Source organism: Mustela putorius, unplaced genomic scaffold (genome assembly GCF_011764305.1).
Source record: "Mustela putorius furo isolate JIRA1106 unplaced genomic scaffold, ASM1176430v1.1 tig00003962_pilon_pilon_pilon, whole genome shotgun sequence".
In the NCBI taxonomy this organism is placed as follows: Eukaryota; Metazoa; Chordata; class Mammalia; order Carnivora; family Mustelidae; genus Mustela; species Mustela putorius.
In genome coordinates this window covers 12,278,398-12,296,320 of record NW_025422106.1, presented here as the reverse complement: position 1 = coordinate 12,296,320, position 17,923 = coordinate 12,278,398, and positions in this window count along the sequence as shown.

The following is a 17,923-nucleotide window of genomic DNA, read 5'->3' as shown; positions in this document are numbered from 1 at the left end:
TAAAAAAACACGCAAGCATGTTCTTCAAGATAAGAGAAATTGAACCCAGGAAAAAGGATTTTTCTCTAAGTATGAATTGTGAACAGAAAACTTAATAAAAATACTGGTAAATCTAAATTAATGTTGAGTTTTAAAAAGCAATAATGATAAATACTTCTAAGATGAGAAGATTTTGAAAGGTGAAACCAAAATATTATAACAAATAATGAGAGGACGAATCTTCTAATACTGTGTATTGTTCAAAAGAGGCTAACAAGGGGCACCTGGGTGGCTCAGTGGGTTAAGCAGCTGCCTTCGGCTCAGGTCATGATCTCAGGGTCCTGGGATCGAGCCCCGCATCAGGCTCTCTGCTCAGCGGGGAGCCTGCTTCCCTCTCTCTCTCTCTGCCTGCCTCTCTGACTACTTGTGATCTCTGTCTGTCAAATAAATAAATAAAATCTTTAAAAAAAAAAAAAGAGGCTAACAATATCTTAGACCCAGTTGAATGTGCATATTATAAATTTAAAGATGAACATTGAATAAATAAAATGAAAGTGTGTATTGTTTTCATAAATGTAAAAAAGAAGCAAAGTAAGTTGTTGATTTTACACTGTAAGGAAAATATACTAGGTACCCTGGGGTGGCAGAGTCGATTAAATGTCTCCCTTCCTTGGATAGAGCCAGGACCCTGCCTCTGCCCCTCCCCCCCTTATTTTTTTCCTCTCTCTTAAATAAATAAATTAAATCTTGGAGCGCCTGGGTGGCTCAGTGGGTTAAAGCCTCTGCCTTCGGCTCAGGTCATGATCCCAGGGTCCTGGGATTGAGCCCCACATCAGGCTCTCTGCTCAGCAGGGAACCTGCTTCCTCCTCTCTCTCTGCCTGCCTCTCTCTTGTGATCTCTATATGTCAAATAAATAAATAAAATAAAATCTTTTTATTTATTTATTTGACAGAGAGAGCTATCACAAGTAGGCAGAGAGGCAGGCAGAGGGAAGCAGGCTCCCCACCGAGCAGAGAGTGAGATGTGGGGCTCAATCCCAGGACCCTGAGAACATGACCTGAGCTGAAGGCAGCGGCTTAACCCACTGAGCCACCCAGGTGCCCCAATAAATTAAATCTTTCTAAAAAAAGAAAGAAAGAAAATATACTTGACAACCATGAACTTCTCAACAAATAGAAAGTACCAAGGAAAATGGATAAAACCGACCAACCAAAAAAAAAAAAATGTTTAAAGACTATATATAATTATAATGAAGGAAAGACCAATTTTAAAATTGTATAAGAAAATAGCAAGTTTTGTTTTCTGATACTTTTTCTGTGTCAGATAAATTTTCCCTGTAAATAAGCCCGAAAATGCAACTGTTTATCAGAGAAACAAACTCCTTTTAATCCCATAATAAATAAAGGTTAATATTTTTAAATATTAATACATATTAGTATAACATCCAAGGCAGTAGAGATGAGAGATAAATAGCTCAATAACTCAGTAGATGGCAGGAAGGTATAGAAAAGGAAATAAAGAAAAAGCGTGGTAAATGGAAAACATAAAATAAGATAGTAGAATAAACTCTACTGTATTAGTAAAGTTGCAAAAGCATATTTATGACATGATATCATTTAAATAAAAATTTAAACACAAAAAATAATAGCATTGCTTATGGGCCTATCCCTACAAAGTAAAATTATAGAAACATGGGATACATACTAACTTCTGGGTACTAGTTACCTATGGTAAGTAGGAAGGGAATAAAGGAGGGTTGTTTCAAATGCATTAATAATTTATTTCTTTTAGGGATGCTTGGATGGCTCAGTTGGTTGGACGACTGCCTTCGGCTCAGGTCATGATCCCAAAGTCCTGGGATCGAGTCCCGCATCGGGCTCCCGGCTCCATGGGGAGTCTGCTTCTCCCTCTGACCTTCTCCTCGCTCATGCTCTCTCTCCCTGTCTCTCTCTCAAATAAATAAATAAAATCTTAAACAAAAAATAATTTGTTTCTTTTAAAAGAATCTGAAACAATATGACAACATGATAAGATTTGCTGTTGAATACATAGATGGTTACCGTGTTATTTTTTATGCTTTTCTGTATATCTGAAATATTGATGGTACATTAAAAATTCCCAAAACAGAAATACAAATCAAAATCACAATGAGATACCACCTCACCCAGTCAGAATGGCTAAAATTAACAAGTCAGGAAATGACAGATTCTGGCGAGGATGCGGAGAAGGGGAACCCTCTTACACTGTTGGTGGGAATGCAAGCTAGTGCAACTTCTCTGGAAAACAGCATGGAGGTTTCTCAAAAAGTTGAAAATAGAGTTACCCTATGGCCCAGCAATTGCACTACTGGGTATTTACCCTAAAGATACAAATGTAGTGATACGAAGGGGCATGTGCACCCAAATGTTTATAGCAGCAATGTCCACAATAGCCAAACGATGGAAAGAACCTAGATGTCCATCAACTGATGAATGGATAAAGAAGATGTGGTATATATATATACAATGGAATATTATGCAGCCATCAAAAGAAATGAAATCTTGCCATTTCCAACAATGTGGATGGAACTAGAAAGTATTATGCTTAGTGAAATAAGTCAATCAGAGAAAGACAATTATCATATGATCTCCCTGATATGAGGAAGTTGAGAGGTGATGTGGAGGGTTTGGGGGGTAGGAAAAGAACAAATGAAACAAGATGGGATCAGGAGGGAGACAAACCATAAAAGATTCTTAATCTCACCAAACAAACTGAGGGTTGCCTGGGGGAGGAGGGTGGGAGAGGGTCATGGGGTTATGAACATTGGGTAAGGTTTGTGCTATGGTGAGTGCTGTGAAGTGTACAAACCTGGCGATTCACAGACCTGTACCCCTGGGGCTAATAATAGATTATATGTTAATAAAAAAATTAAAAAATATTTTTAAAAATTACCAAAACATTGTCTCACAGAAAAATCTATGTAATTAAGCCTACTTGAGCAAATAAATAATTACATATTTTCCTGGTTATGAGGACACTGAAGAAGACTGCAAAATTGTCTTTCCATGTCCATTGTAAACACAGCTTACCAGGAAAGGCACTGCCCCATACCATGTCTTCCTGGTTATCTCTATAACCCTTTAACTGCTTGTAGGAAAGTTGAAGGTAGAAGACCTTTGAGATCCAAGACTGTATTTCTGACCATATGATGCACCCAAAACACTCCCTTTGCCAATGTTTGGTATTTTTTAAAAGAAGGAAAGAAATAGAGGCATATAAAAGGTATACATCTCTTGTGGGAGCTTAATTGTTTCCATCTTCTGGTTTTTCTCACTATCCATAGGTTCAAGGCAATGTGTGTCTTTTGTCACTGGAAAAATTAGATTAATCTTCCTCTGATGCTTGAGAAGACAGAGAAGAAAGGACAAGGCCAAATAAAGAAGAAATGGGATCAAAGTCCTCCAAATAAGAATGGAACGCACTCATCCTCAATGTAACCCATCTCACACTTCAAATAGGAACTTTTTTGAAAGTCATTTTGAAATTCTGTTTTCATAAAAAGTCTAAGTAATTAGTAGCCTAAAATATGAAATCACAAATTTCATTTTTCTCTCCTTGGTGGTCACAATTTTTTTTAAAGATTTCATTTACTTATTTGACAGGGAGAGATACAGCGAGAGAGGGAGCAGGGAGAGTGGGAGAGGGAGAAGCAGGCTTCCTGCCAAGCAGAGAGCCCGATGCGGGACTCAATCCCAGGATCCTGGGATCATAACCTGAGCCAAAGGCAGACGCTTAACAACTGAGCCACCCAGGCGCCCCAATGGTCACCATTTTTGAGCACCATGGCGATATATAATTAGGGAGCACTTAATGCTCCCTCAAAAAGAAGTTAGAACAGTTATTTGTAAACCCCAGTTCCCAGCTGTCTTGCAGGCAAAGACAACTTACCCTATGCCACCAGAATCTGCTCCTAATGGTATCTTTTGTGGAAGGCATAGAAAAGATGCCCTGTCTGCTATTAAGACGGAGCCATACCGTGCCCACCCCCTTCTAGTGAAGCAGAGGATATGGAGAAAGCCCATTTAGAAAGAAAGAAGGAGAGGGTAGAGGATGACCCTGAAAGGGGAAAGAAGAGTTAGAGCCCAGTGACTTAAGTGTTCTTCCCTAGGGCAATTTTCTAGAGAAGGGAGATAAGTGACATAGCATGAGGAGAAAACCGAAGAGAAAATGGATCATTGTCCTGCTTCTCTTTGACTGGGTGCAACATCCACTCCGGTGACTGCTCAGTAGTGACAGAGAGACATGGCATGGATGGATTGGCTAGAAGCAGTAGTCCTGGCTCCTGTGTGGCCTCCCAGGAGCATGCTGGGGAGAAAGCACAGAAATGGGGAAGAATCTCACTGACACCGAGAAGCTGCGGTGTTTAGAGAGAATGGCCTAAACTACATACCCAGGGGTGATACCAGCACATGTACCTGAAGACCAGGTAAGACCTGCCGCATTTCTTTCTTTCTTTTTTTTTTTTTTTTAAGATTTTATTTATTTACTTGACAGAGAGAGATCACAAGCAGGCAGAGAAGCAGGCAGAGAGAGGGGGAAGGAGGCTCCCTGCTGAGCAGAGAGCCCAATGCGGGGCTCGATCCCAGGACCCTGGGATCATGACCCGAGCCGAAGGCAGAGGCTTTAACCCACTGAGCCACCCAGGCGCCCCAAGACCTGCCGCATTTCAAAAGGGCCTCCAATGGGTGCCAGTCCAGAGATGCCATTCTTGCCACAAGGACAAATTTTCATCTTAAGACCCCACAGGGATCTGAGGCCTCTTCTCTCCCCTGACACCATGAGATCACAGATCCTTCAATACAACCAGACACTGTTTTGAAGAGAAACAAGGAGAAGGAGGAAGGAATGTGGAAGATTTTGTATGTACCCTAAAGAAAGTATAATATTCAATAGTGACTATGGAAACTGAAAAAGGTTGTTACCTTGAATTTACAAGCTTCAAGTTTACAGGATGTTTGTTTGTCCCACTGTGGAAGCTTGTGAGGAAAATTATGTTCATTGATGAAAATAAAGAATATAATATGGGTAAATTTTTGACCCCACTATATGAATGTTTGTAGAAGTATTTTTCCAGATTGTTTTTTCTCCTGGTGTTATTACACTTCTTCAACTTGCATATATCACCCCCTTGGAAATGAACTGTGGTCCCATTGTATTGACCGAGGAAGGTCCAAATGCAAATACCAGTGTTGTCTATTCTGGAGTTGGCACGAGTAGGCATGAAACAAGACTTGGTAAGGTTAAGGGTAGACTCCATTCTTTGCAACCACAAGAAAATGCACCCCCCCCCAGCCATTCTGCTTTTTTTTTTTTTTTAAGATTTTATTTATTTATTTGACAGAGATCACAAGTAGGCAGAGAGGCAGGCAGAGAGAGAGAAGAGGCTGAGCAGAGAGCCCTATGCGGGGCTCCATCCCAGGACCCTGGGATCATGACCTGAGCCAAAGGCAGAGGCTTTAACCCACTGAGCCACCCAGGCGCCCCTTCTGCCCTTCTTTTTAATTTGTTCCTTTCCTTTGGTCTAAATACACTTACAAGCAGAACCGTGGAAAGCCACGTGCACAAAGACCACCATTCCTCACCACTGTGACCATTCCCCTGGGTAACACAAAATATTTAATAGGCTTGTCCTGGCATCTAATAACAAAGGAAAGACACATGGCAGATCACGATAATGATTTTGTGTCTTTCTATAATGATGAAAGAAAAACCTGATCCTGCATAATAATCACTTTGTTATTCATGGACCTTAAATGGCAACTCCTCATGAATTTTAATGTACCATCCATTTTCTCACTGCCTATCCCCACAATTCTATGTGAGCCTTCACAGAGTATTATTCTCTTCTCTCTTTCTTTCTTCCCAAGATGCAATTTTATCTAAACCAAAAGGTTTTAGGAGGTTGTCTTTTTAGTTTATTGGTCAGAAAGCTGATCTAAGTTGACATTAAATAACCTGGAAAGATCAAGCTGTGCACTTGGGATTTCTGCTTTTTTTCCCCTGTATGTATGTTCCTTGATTTTAAAAATAGTTTACTTTTCAATAATTATCTGTTGACATCATGCAGTCATAAATTTGTGCCTTTTAAAAGAAATCATAATTAGAGGCATTCATAAAAGTACATTATTTTGTTCTATGTTCTGAAAGTTACAGAATCAGTTGCAATATTTTTTCTTCTTATTCCTCGTTAGTAGGTATAATTCATATTGAAATTCAGTCCCATATTACTTGTAGACAAGTAATCTCAAAATTGTATAAAACTAGGCTAGATTTTAAGCTATTTAAGGACACCAACTGTTTCTTATTTATCTTTGTATTCTATGAAGTATCTAACTCAAAGACTTCCAAATAGAAGGCCTTCATAAATATTCACTTAATAAATAAAAAGTATCTTTTGCAAAAAACAAATCAGTGGTTTCTAGGTCTGGGGGTGGAAGGATAGAACTGTCTGCAAAGAGAATGTAAGGAAACTTTTTACAGTAATGATAATATTCTACATGTTGATTGTGGAGTTAATTATACAACCATATGCATTCATCAAATATTATAGACTGATAATTGATTAATGTTGTTGCATGTACATTATTCCAATATAACTGATTAAAGAAAGAATCTCATGATAATATCATGGTTTCTTCATAGGAAATAATGACACATGCTGTTAAAAATAACTAGCATTCTTTGTACGATCAAATAACCTGGTTTTACATCAGCCTTGCAAATTCCTAATTTCTTGATTGAATGACCAACAATTAAATACCACCAGGTGTCTGGTCCTATACTATGTCTTTTTAAAAATTCTCCCACTGACAAGTACTTTCAAATAAGAATTGTTATTCCTTCTTTCTCTACTTTTCTCCTTCCTTTTTTCTATTTATTTATTCCCAGTTCAAAACTAATCAAACAATTTATGTATGTGCATAGTTGAGTGCTAGTCCTTAGACTTTTCCTTGAATACCTGTCTGACTTTGCTCAAGTATCTGCTTAGGTTTTCCTCACAGACGCCGTTCCTGACTATGCTACCTTTAAAGTATTTCATTAATCTCTATCCCCTTCTCTTTATTTCTCTTCATATCATTTTATTGCCATATGACATTGTGTTAAATATTTCTTATTTGTTTATCATTTGTCTCCTCCAGTAGTATTTAAGCTTCTTGGGGAGGGGCAAGTGTCTTGTTCACTGTTGTGTCTCCAGTGCCTAGATTAGCTCTTCTTACACTTTGTTGAATGAATGAATGAATGAAAATGAATTCTAGACAGGTCTTTTTTTTTTTAAGATTTTAGTTATTTGACAGAGAGATATCACAAGTAGGCAGAGAGGCAGGCAGAGAGAGAGAGAGGGGGAAGCAGGCTTCCTTCTAAGCAGAGTGCCCAATGTGGGGCTCAATTCCAGGACCCTGGGATCATCACCTGAGCTGAAGGCAGAGGCTTTAGCCCACTGAGCCACCCAGGTGCCCCTAGATAGGCCTTTCTGCCTACAATATCTTAACTCCATGTCTTTTTGTCTTTACTGAAATTCTACGAATTCTTCACCTTATGGTTATTTGACTTTTCCTAGATACTAATATTTTAATTATTTTGAAGTAGAAACATACTTTTTTGCAGTAAGGCACATAGGATAAGAATTTGAGTTCAAAAGCGTGGCTGTATTTTGCACAATTTTTCCAGAACTGAATTGTGACAACTCCTCTATGTCTTAGACCAGGTTTTCTAGAAAACAAAGCCTAAGACAAAGTTTAGACAGCTAATTTTTATTGTATATTAGGAGTGTGTGAAGAGGGGTGATGAGTATACTTTCAGGGAAGGAAGAATAAGGGGGAAAGGACCACAGCTTCTTGAGGAGGCTGGTTGCTTGGTCATATGAGACATCTCTGGAGAGGCTGTGTGGGTCTCGGAATAATCTGTTGGAGGGAAGGAAAGAAGGGCAAAAAATTCCTTTCCCATGCATTTCTAAGTGGTGTTAACTGGCTCCTCCAAGAAGTCTCTGGAAAAGCCAGAGCCAGCATCAGTCCAGTCAGGTGGACCAGTTTCCTGAAACTGTGGAAACCCACTCCTCACCCCCAGTAATTTGCTTCACCCCATTCCCATGGCCATAAAGCCCTTGACTCTGCTGTCATCTCTCACTCTTTTTCTTTAAGATTTTATTTATTTATTTGAGAGACAGACAGAGAATGAATGGGGTTGGGGGCAGAGGGAGAAGGAGAAGCCCAATGAGGGGCTCGATCCCAGGACCCTGAGATCACGACCTGAGCCGAAGGCAGATGCTTAACCCACTGGGGCACTCCACTGCTATTATCTCTAAATACCTGTCTAGCAAGGAAGCAAGACAAGTGGCCAAGACCTGGGTGCAGGTGGAGCCAAGCAAAGCAGTGATGACATAAACTCCCAGAAATTATTCAGGGCAGTTATTTCTAGCAACCAAGGCTCTAGCCCGCATGTGTGATCTATAGCTATATCTAGCCTGTCTCCAAGTGCGCACTCCTTGGTGTTATTTCCAGTCTAAATTCCCTAATTCTGCACCTCATTTCTTCCACATGTCTAAATTCTCATCCAAAGTAGTGGGTTTTGTTTTGTTTTGTTTTTTTGAGAATTTTGCTCAGCAGTTGAAATGAAGAATTACTTTAAACCCTATGCAAGATATAGTTAATCTTGCATGTTCTTTATTTTGTACATTAAGCATCAATAATTCCATCAGCAGATATTTATTAAGTACCACTATGTGTTAAGCACTGTTTTGAGCACTAGGACCACCAATGAATAAAACAGTCAAAAATTCCTGCATCACTCAGCATGCATTTTAGTCAGAGGAAGGGAAACAGACAGTAAATCATGGAACTAATAAAATGTTTATTATGTTGGATGATGAGAAATATTTTGGAAAAATAAAGAAAGGGGTTTTCTTTTTAACTCAGTCATCTTTTGAAAGGACAACGATGAACCTTCGGGGAAAAGAGAAAGAAGAAGTGAATGGAGCATTTGGGGAATGAAGAGTTCTGTGGGACTGCAACTCTGGATTAGACCTGTAGACAGAGAATAAGGAAGTACCCTGGGGGGTGTAGAGAGCATCATGTCTTCTCTGTGCAAGACACAACCTTTTCCCCCTTTAACATTTTTATGCATCATTTTAATTTAAAAATTTTAAAGATTTTATTTATTTATTTGACAGAGAGAAATCACAAGAAGAGAGACAGGCAGAGAGAGAGAGGAGGAAGCAGGCTCCCTGCTGAGCAGAGAGCCCAATGCGGGACTCTATCCAAGGACCCTGGGATCATGACCTGAGCTGAAGGCAGAAGCTTTAATTCACTGAGCCACCCAGGTGCCCCATTTTAATTTAATTTTTAATTAAAGTATGATTGACATGCAATGTTATGTTAGTTTCTGGTGTATAACATAGTGATTTGACAAACTCTACATATTATGCAATGCTCTGCCATGATAAGTGTAGTTACATCTGTCACCATACAAAGTGATTATAATATTATCGATTATATTCCCTATGCTGTACTTACATATTTCATACCTGGAAGTTTGTGCCTCTTAATCCCCTTCACCTATTTCATCCACTCCTCCCCCTCTGGCAGCCACAAAATACAACTTCTTATAACTTTCTCCATGGCAAATTATAGGCAGGGCACCCTGCACAGAGCATTGTATCCATGGGAGGTACAGTTGCTGTTAACTTAGCTTTACTCCACAAACGGATTATATGAATTACCCAGAAAGGACATCTGGTGACTCCTTCTATATAACTGAGCTACAGCTCCCTGTAACTCCGAATTACTCTTCATGCTTATAGAAGGTTCACAAGCTACAGAACTGAATAAGATACGGAGAAGAGACACTTCATTCTCCAAGTAGATTTTAGGAAGTACATGCTGCACAGAGCTTTACCTTCCTTTTCTATGACAAATCCAAATTCTGGAAAGTGAGCCCTCATTTCCAAGTGGGATATCTGAAATGTCCTTAGCCAGGGGAGAAACTTGTAAAGTCTGAAGAAGGACCCAGGCCAAGAGAACTTGGGGAAGAATTCCAGTGTGGTAAATGTTAGGTTGAAGTCAGGTGGGGATGAAAGACATTTCAGAGAGTCAGACAGTAGATGTCAGTTATTGATGACTAGTTTGATATTAAAAATGAGGATCTCTAAATAAAACTTCACGGAAACTGGACATGTATTTGATCTCAGAGCTGGAGAACTGATTGGTCTTAACCAGGTGAGATGGTCAAGTCACATGATATCAGAACTCATCACGGGGCCCAGAAACTGAAAAGTACAAATGTTAAAGTTGACCCCATTACTCCACCAGGTAGATAATTCACTCTTCCTAAAAAGGGCTCATCCACTTTTTTTTTTTTTTTAAAGATATTTATTTATTTGACAGACAGAGATCACAAGTAGGCAGAGAAGCAGGCAGACAGAGAGGAGTTAGCAGGCTCTCCACAGAGCAGAGAGCCCCACGCGGGGCTCGATCCCAGGACCCTGGGATCATGACCTGGGCCGAAGGCAGAGGCTTTAACCCACTGAGCCACCCAGGCGCCCCTCATCCACTTTTTTTTCAGCTAAAATTACCTATGCCAGGTACTTGCTAAATGTTGGAGGTACAAAAGCGAGCAAAAATTGGCCTAAGTCTTGCCCTTATAGAGTTTATAATTACAACTGTAATTCTAACAAGGATTATTAAGAAAAGCTCAGTTGGGATGATGGCTCAGTTGGTTAAGCGTCTGCCTTCAGTTCGGGTCATGATCCCAAGGTCCTGGGATCAAGTCTTACATTGGACTCCGTGCTCAGTGGGATGTCTGCTTCTCCCTCTGCCTGCCAGTCCCCCTGCTTGTGCTCTTTCTTTCTCTCTCCCTGAAAAATAAGTAAATAAAATCCAAAAAAAGAAAGAACACTCAAGTGAATGCTGAAAGTATGTATCTGGAGGATAGACATGGTCAGGGAAGTGAGGCTTGGGCTGAGATTTGTAGGCTGGGGGTTCAAAGACTAAGCAGGAAATTGAGCACTCAAGGCTTTGTAGGTTGTTAAGGATTTTGATCTTTTCCTGAAGACCAGTTGGAAAACTACTGCATTTTTTTTGTTTGTTTATTTAAGTAAACTCTACTCCAAACTTGGGGCTCAAACTCATAACTCTGAGATCTACAGATGCATGCTTTGTTGACTAAGCCATCCAGGTGAATCTTATTGGAATGTTTAAGTAGGAGACTTGAATCTTGAAAAGATCATTCTGGATGTTGATGGAGAGCAGATTGTAGATGGATGAAAGAGGGTTCAGAGACAATATTTAGAAAGCTACTGTAACAATTCCAGGCAAGATACAGCAGCTTGGACTAAGAAATTACTCCACTTCCTCCCCTGAATAGCTGCATTGCCTTTTATTTTATTTTATTTTTTACATACTCATGGATTGGAAGAACATTGTTAAAATATCTATACTATCCAAAAAATATATATATCTATAATATCCAGAGCAATCTACACATTTAATGCAATCTCAATCAAAATACCACCAGCATTTTTCACAGAGCTAGAATAAACAATCCTAAAATCTGTATGGAACCACAAAAGACTCCGAATAGCCAAAGCAATTCTGAAAAAGAAAAATGAAGCTGGAGACATCATGATTTCCTGAATTTCAAACTATATTACAAAGCTGTAGTCATCAAGACAGTGTGGTACTGGCACAAAAACAGATACATACATCAATGGAAGAGAAGAGAGAACCCAGAAATGGACCCACAAATATATGGTCAACTAATCTTTGACAAAGCAGGAAAGAATATCCAATGGAAATAAGACAGACTTTTCCACAAATGGTGATAGGAAAACTGGACAGCAACATGCAGAAGAATGAAACCGGACCACTTCCTGACATCATACCAAAAAAAAAAAAAAAAATCAAAACGGATGAAAGACCTAAATGGGAGACATAATACCATCAAAATCCTAGAGGAGAAGGCTCAATGGGTTAAGCCTCCAACTCTTGATTTCAAGTCAGGCTATGATTTAGGGGTCGTGAGATTGAACCCTACTTTACCTTTGGTGCTAACGCAGACCCTGCTGGTCCTCTCCGTCAGCTCTTCATCTTCTCTCCCTCTCTCTCTCTCTTTCAAATAAATAAGTAAATAAAATCCTGGGGTGCCTGTGTGTCTCAGTCAGTTAAGCAACTGCCTTTGGGTAGGTCATGATCCCAGAGTCCCAGGATCGAGTTCTACATCTGGCTGCCCTCCCAGCAGGGAGTCTGCATCTCCCTCTGACCCTACCCCCCTCTCGTGCTCTCTCACTCTCACTCTCAAATAACTAAAATCTTATAAACAAATAAATACATAAATAAAATCTTTTTAAAAATCCTTGAGGAGAACACAGGCAGAAACCTCTTTGACCTTGGGCATAACAACTTATTAGATACATCACCACAGGCCAGAGAAATAAAGCAAAAATGAACTATAGGGACTTCAAGATAAAAAGCTTTTGTACATCAAAGGAAACAATAAAACTAAAATGCAGCCTGTGGAATGGGAGAAGATATTTGCAAATGATATATCTGATAAAGGGTTATTATTCAAAATCTATAAAGAACTTACCAAACTCAACACCCCAAAAATAAATAATCTAGTTCAGAAATGGGCAAAAGACATCAATAGATACCTTCCAGATGGTTAACAGACACATGAAAAGATGCTCAATATCGCTCATCATCAGGGAAATACAAATCAAAACCATGATGAGATACCATCTCACACCTGTCAAAATGGTTAAAACAAGAGAAAGCACGACCAATCCTAGGAACCAAATAAAATTCAGTATGGCTGGAATTTAGAAAAGAATGTGTGGGGGGATGAGAAGGAGAGGTATGGGGAAGATAAAGCTAGAGTAGTAGGACCCAAAGAGCCTTAAAAAATATAGAAAAAATCTTGCATTCTTGGGCAATTTCAAGAAGAAATAAAAATGACTAATATATATATTTTTAAAACTTCCTTTACCAGTAGTCAAAGACATGGAAATTAAGTGGATAATATTTTAACTTATTCAATTACCAAACACCTTTTAATTATAATATTCTCCACTGTTGAGGGTATGAAGAGAGAATTTCTTACACTCTGCTGGAAATAGTGATCTTTCTGAAAAGCTATTTGGCAATTTATAGATTTTTTTTTTTTTAATACAAAGTTCCAAAAATGTTCGAATCCCTTCCTCTCTTTAGTTTTACTTCTCAGATGTTATTTTAAGGAAATAATTAGAACTACATTAAAAAAATGATATGAAAAGACGTTCTTCATCATAACAGTATAAAATGTTACACAAACTAGGTACCAAAATAGAAACATAACTAAACACATGATTGCTTCCATATGATGAAATATTATGCAAGTATTAAAAAGAACTTTTACAAAAAGAATTTTGGAGTTTTAATGACATAGGTTATAAATATATCTATATATAATATATGTATATATAAGCTGTATATATGTGTCCATGAATGTCTGTAGACAGAACCAACTATGTAATTTGCAGAGTCTTGCAAATGAAAACTCAAGATCTCTTGTTTGAAAGTTATAATTCCAAGATAGCAATGGTAGAGACTTAAACCAAATGTAGGGCCCTTCTGAACATGAGTTCTGTGGGACTACACGGGTCCCATGCCCTTGAAACTAGCCATGCCTATAGAAAAAAATACTGAAAGAAAATATCCCAAAACGTTATTAATGATTACCTTTGGGTTTGGGGATTACTGATGATGTTTTTTTACTGATGATTTTTATTTTGTGTCTTTTATATATGTTCACAATAAACACACATTGCTTTTTTTTTTTAAGATTTTATTTATTTATTTGACAGAGAGAGATCACAAGTAGGCAGAGAGAGAGAGAGAGAGAGAGGAGGAAGCAGGCTCCCTGCTGAGCAGAGAGCCCGATGCGGGACTCAATCCCAGGATGCTGGGATCATGACCTGAGCCGAAGGCAGAGGCTTAACCCACTGAGCCACCCAGGCGCCCCAAACACACATTGCATTTTTAAAAAAAATCTTCAAATGGATTTATTTCATGAAGAAGAAAAATTATTCTATAAGAAAGGACTATGATAGTGGTGCCTGGGTGGCTTGGTCATTGGGCGTCTGCCTTCAGCTGGGGTCGTGATCCCAGGGTCCTGGCATCCAGCCCTGCCTCCAGCTCCCTGCTCAGTGCGAGGACTGCTTCTCCCTCTCCTACTCCCCCTGCTTGTGTTCCTTCTCTCGCTGTGTCTCTCTCTCTGTCAAAAAAATGGATAAAATCTTTTTTAAAAAGGTCTATGATAAAAGTTTTTAAAGGTGACCAAATAAATTAGTATACATGTAAATGCACATAAACAACTACTTGCTTATAAAACAATTATATTGCTGACTCCGTTATCTTTGCTGCATGAGATTGCCCCAAAACTTAAAGACTTAAGCAAAATAACAAATTTTTGCTCTGAATTACTCTGAAACTAGGGCTAGGCGCAGGGGGATGTTCTGCTGTTCCCTGTGGTGTCTAATCGGACTGAAATGTTCAAGATGGCCCCTTCCTTCATATTTGGAGCCTCACCTGAGATGGATGGCTGGGACATCTGGGGGCTAACTGAGCATTCTTGTCTTTCCATGTGGATGCTATGACAGAGTTGCTGAACACCTGTACATATTAGGTCAGAGCTCCAAAAAAGCATTCAGAGGACAAGTCCCAAAGTTATCAAGCCTCTGTTGGTACCTTATTTGCCCATGCCACATTAGTCAAACGAAATCACATGGCCAAGCTGAGCTGATGAGACAGAGGCCTACATAACGATGCCTATACCTAAATATATGGTTTCTTTTTTTTTTTTTAAAGGTTTTATTTATTTTTTTGTGAGAGAGTGAGAGAGATTGTAGAGGGAGAGGGAGAAGCAGACTCACCAAAGAGCACAGAGCCCGATGTGGAGCTTGATCCCATGACCCAAGACCATGACCTGACCAACTGAGCCACCTAGGCTCCCCCCAAAAATACAGTTTCTGAGGGCCACTAATGTAATAGTCTGCCACAATTGCCTACTTGTCGAGTTAAAAAAGATAAAATTAGATTAATGGTGACAATAACATATAGTGGCTAGTATATGAAAATAGTGATCAATTAATTTTTATTTCATATTTTATAGAATTTCAAGAGTTTCCAACATTTTATGTAGTGCCTCACTTGAGGTTATGCAATATATTTTGAATCTATTAACTTGTTGCTATTTGTTCATCAATGATGTGATTATCTAGGGGAAGGGGATGAAGAGTAAACTTGCTGTGATGACCACTGAATACTGTATAGAGTCATTGAATCACTATACTGTACACCTAAAACTAATATAACACTGATTGTTAATTATACTGGAATTAAAATTTTTAAAAATTATGTTTTTGTCTAATAATATCTTTTTTTAAGGATTTTATTTATTTGTTTGACAGACAGAGATCACAAGTAGGCAGAAAGGCAGGCAGAGGAGGGGAGGAAGCAGGCTCCCCACTGAGCAGGGAGCCCGACTCGGAGCTCAATCCCAGGACCCTGGGATCATGACCTGAGCCAAAGGCAGAGGCTTTAACCCACTGAGCCACCCAGGCGCCCCTCATCTAATAATATCTTAAAAATTTTTTTATTTGAGTATAGTTGACATGCAATGTTACATTAGTTTCAGGTGTACAACATAATGATTCAAATTTTCTATGCATTATGCTATCCTCATCACAAACATATATGGGCTTTCATAAGATGGAAAAAACGGTATGATTCTTTAACACACCTGTCCTGCCCTCAAGGCCCCAAATCATACTGAAAGCAGCACGATGGTGAACTGGATTCTATTTTGCTTTTAGATTTTTAAAAATATCCATTTTGGGCCACTGGGAATAACGTAATTTTTTTAAACTTTATAAACTATGTTTTTAAGAAACTGTAAAGAACAGAGCAGAATATAAAAGTGAAATCAGTTCTTTGCTAAGTCAAAAATGCAAGCCAAGCTGAACCACAAATAGCACATTTCCATCTATTTTTGTCCCGGGTAGAATTAGCTATTCTGTTGGACATTGAATATTTGCTTGAATGGTGCAACGCTGAAAATGTCTGCAGTGTCCTCAGACCTACATTCATATAGTTAACAGCCCACGCTGGCAAAAGGAAGGAAGACCTGCAGACAGGCTATTGCATCTTGAGCTCTTAGTCATTCAAAGAAAGATTCAGCAATACATTTTTTTTTATAAGAAAGGGACTGCATCTGGAAGACAATAAAAGACACCTTGAGTGAGAGAGACCATGAGTGGGTTAAAAATCATACAGAGGGTGTTTGCAACGCATTCTTTTAGGATGTATACAGAGAAGCCTTGACAAGTTGAGATGTTAATAACTTAGAACTAGTCATTTGGGCACTAATAAAGTACAAAAGCCAAGGCAAATCACCTAATCCTTTTTAGTGCCCCTATAGACACTCTGTCTAGGTACAAAGGATTGTCCTTGAAGGCTTCATATCTTGGCATATTTTCTACTGTATTGTACTCTCAAATATTGTGCAATTTCCAACAGAAGTGATATTAAAAAAGAAAAATGATTGGATCCCTTTCTCTCTTTCTCATATCCTATGATTGTTGTGTCATACGAAAAGCCTTTCTTCAGAGTACCTACTAAGGGGGTGGAAATCTAAACCAAAGGAGCCAGAAGAGGAGCATTTGTTCCACTTTCGGAAGGGAAGAAGATCCAAAGAGGAAGATTTGGGGGGAGAGAAATAAGGTGGAGAAGTTAGAGTGTCAAGACAAGGAGGGAAGTTGAATAGAGTTTAGAAAGAGAAATAAATGAGGTTGATTTTTGAGTAACTATAAGGAGAGAAAAATGTTTAGAAATATTTAAAAGGTGTTGCTACTGGTGTATTATAACCACTTTTCTGTTTCTCTTGAAACCTCCAGTAAGAAATTATTACCCACCAATATATTTACAGTAAGATTTCTGTTGTTTGGGTGAAACGACATTTGACAATGTCCTCTGTGGGGAGACAGAGAGGGGCAAGGAATGCCAGGTACACTCATGTTGTAGGTTAGGAAGAGCAGAGAGGACTCCTTTTTCTCATCTTTATTTTCTTCACATGTAGGGTAGGAGAAAATTTTCCTCGACCCTCTTGGGACCCCTGGCTGCATTTGAAAAATAAATGGCAAAGAGACAGAGTAAGAGGAGAAAAGCACACAGATTCATTTAATGTGTTATGTGGCGTGGTAGCCTTCATATGAAAATAACCCAAAGAAACAGTTAGACCTGAGTACATTTATGCTAGGCTTGATGAGGAGTGATTATTTCTTTTTGTTCTGAAACAAGGTTGTTGAGATGGAGATCACAGTGTCAGTCCTACATTAAATAGAACTGGCAGGGAAGACTTCTTGGAGGAGCTAATACTTAAGTTGAGGAAATCATAGTTGAGGCCTAAAGGAAGACAAAAAGCTAATCAAGGAAAAGTAATTGACCAGGAAAAGTAATTACATCGAGGAGAAGGGCTTATATGAAAGCCTTGAGAAAGGAAAGTGGTTTTGAAGATGGCATTACAATAGTACCTCCTTATCTGTGGGGGATACATTCCAAGATCCTCCATGGATGCCTGAAACCGTAGCTAGTACTAAACCCTATATACACTATGCGTTTTTTCCCGTACATACATAGCAATGATAAAATTTAATTTATAAATGAGGCACAGTAAGATTCACAACAATAACTAATGATGAAATAGAACAATTATAACAATTTACTGTAATAAAATTTATGTGAATGTGGGCTCTCTCAAAATATTGTATTGTACTCACACTTCTTCTTGTGAAGATGTGAGATAACATGCCTATGTGATGAGATGAGGAGACACGAATGATGTTGGCATTGTAATGTAACATTAGGCAACTATGAG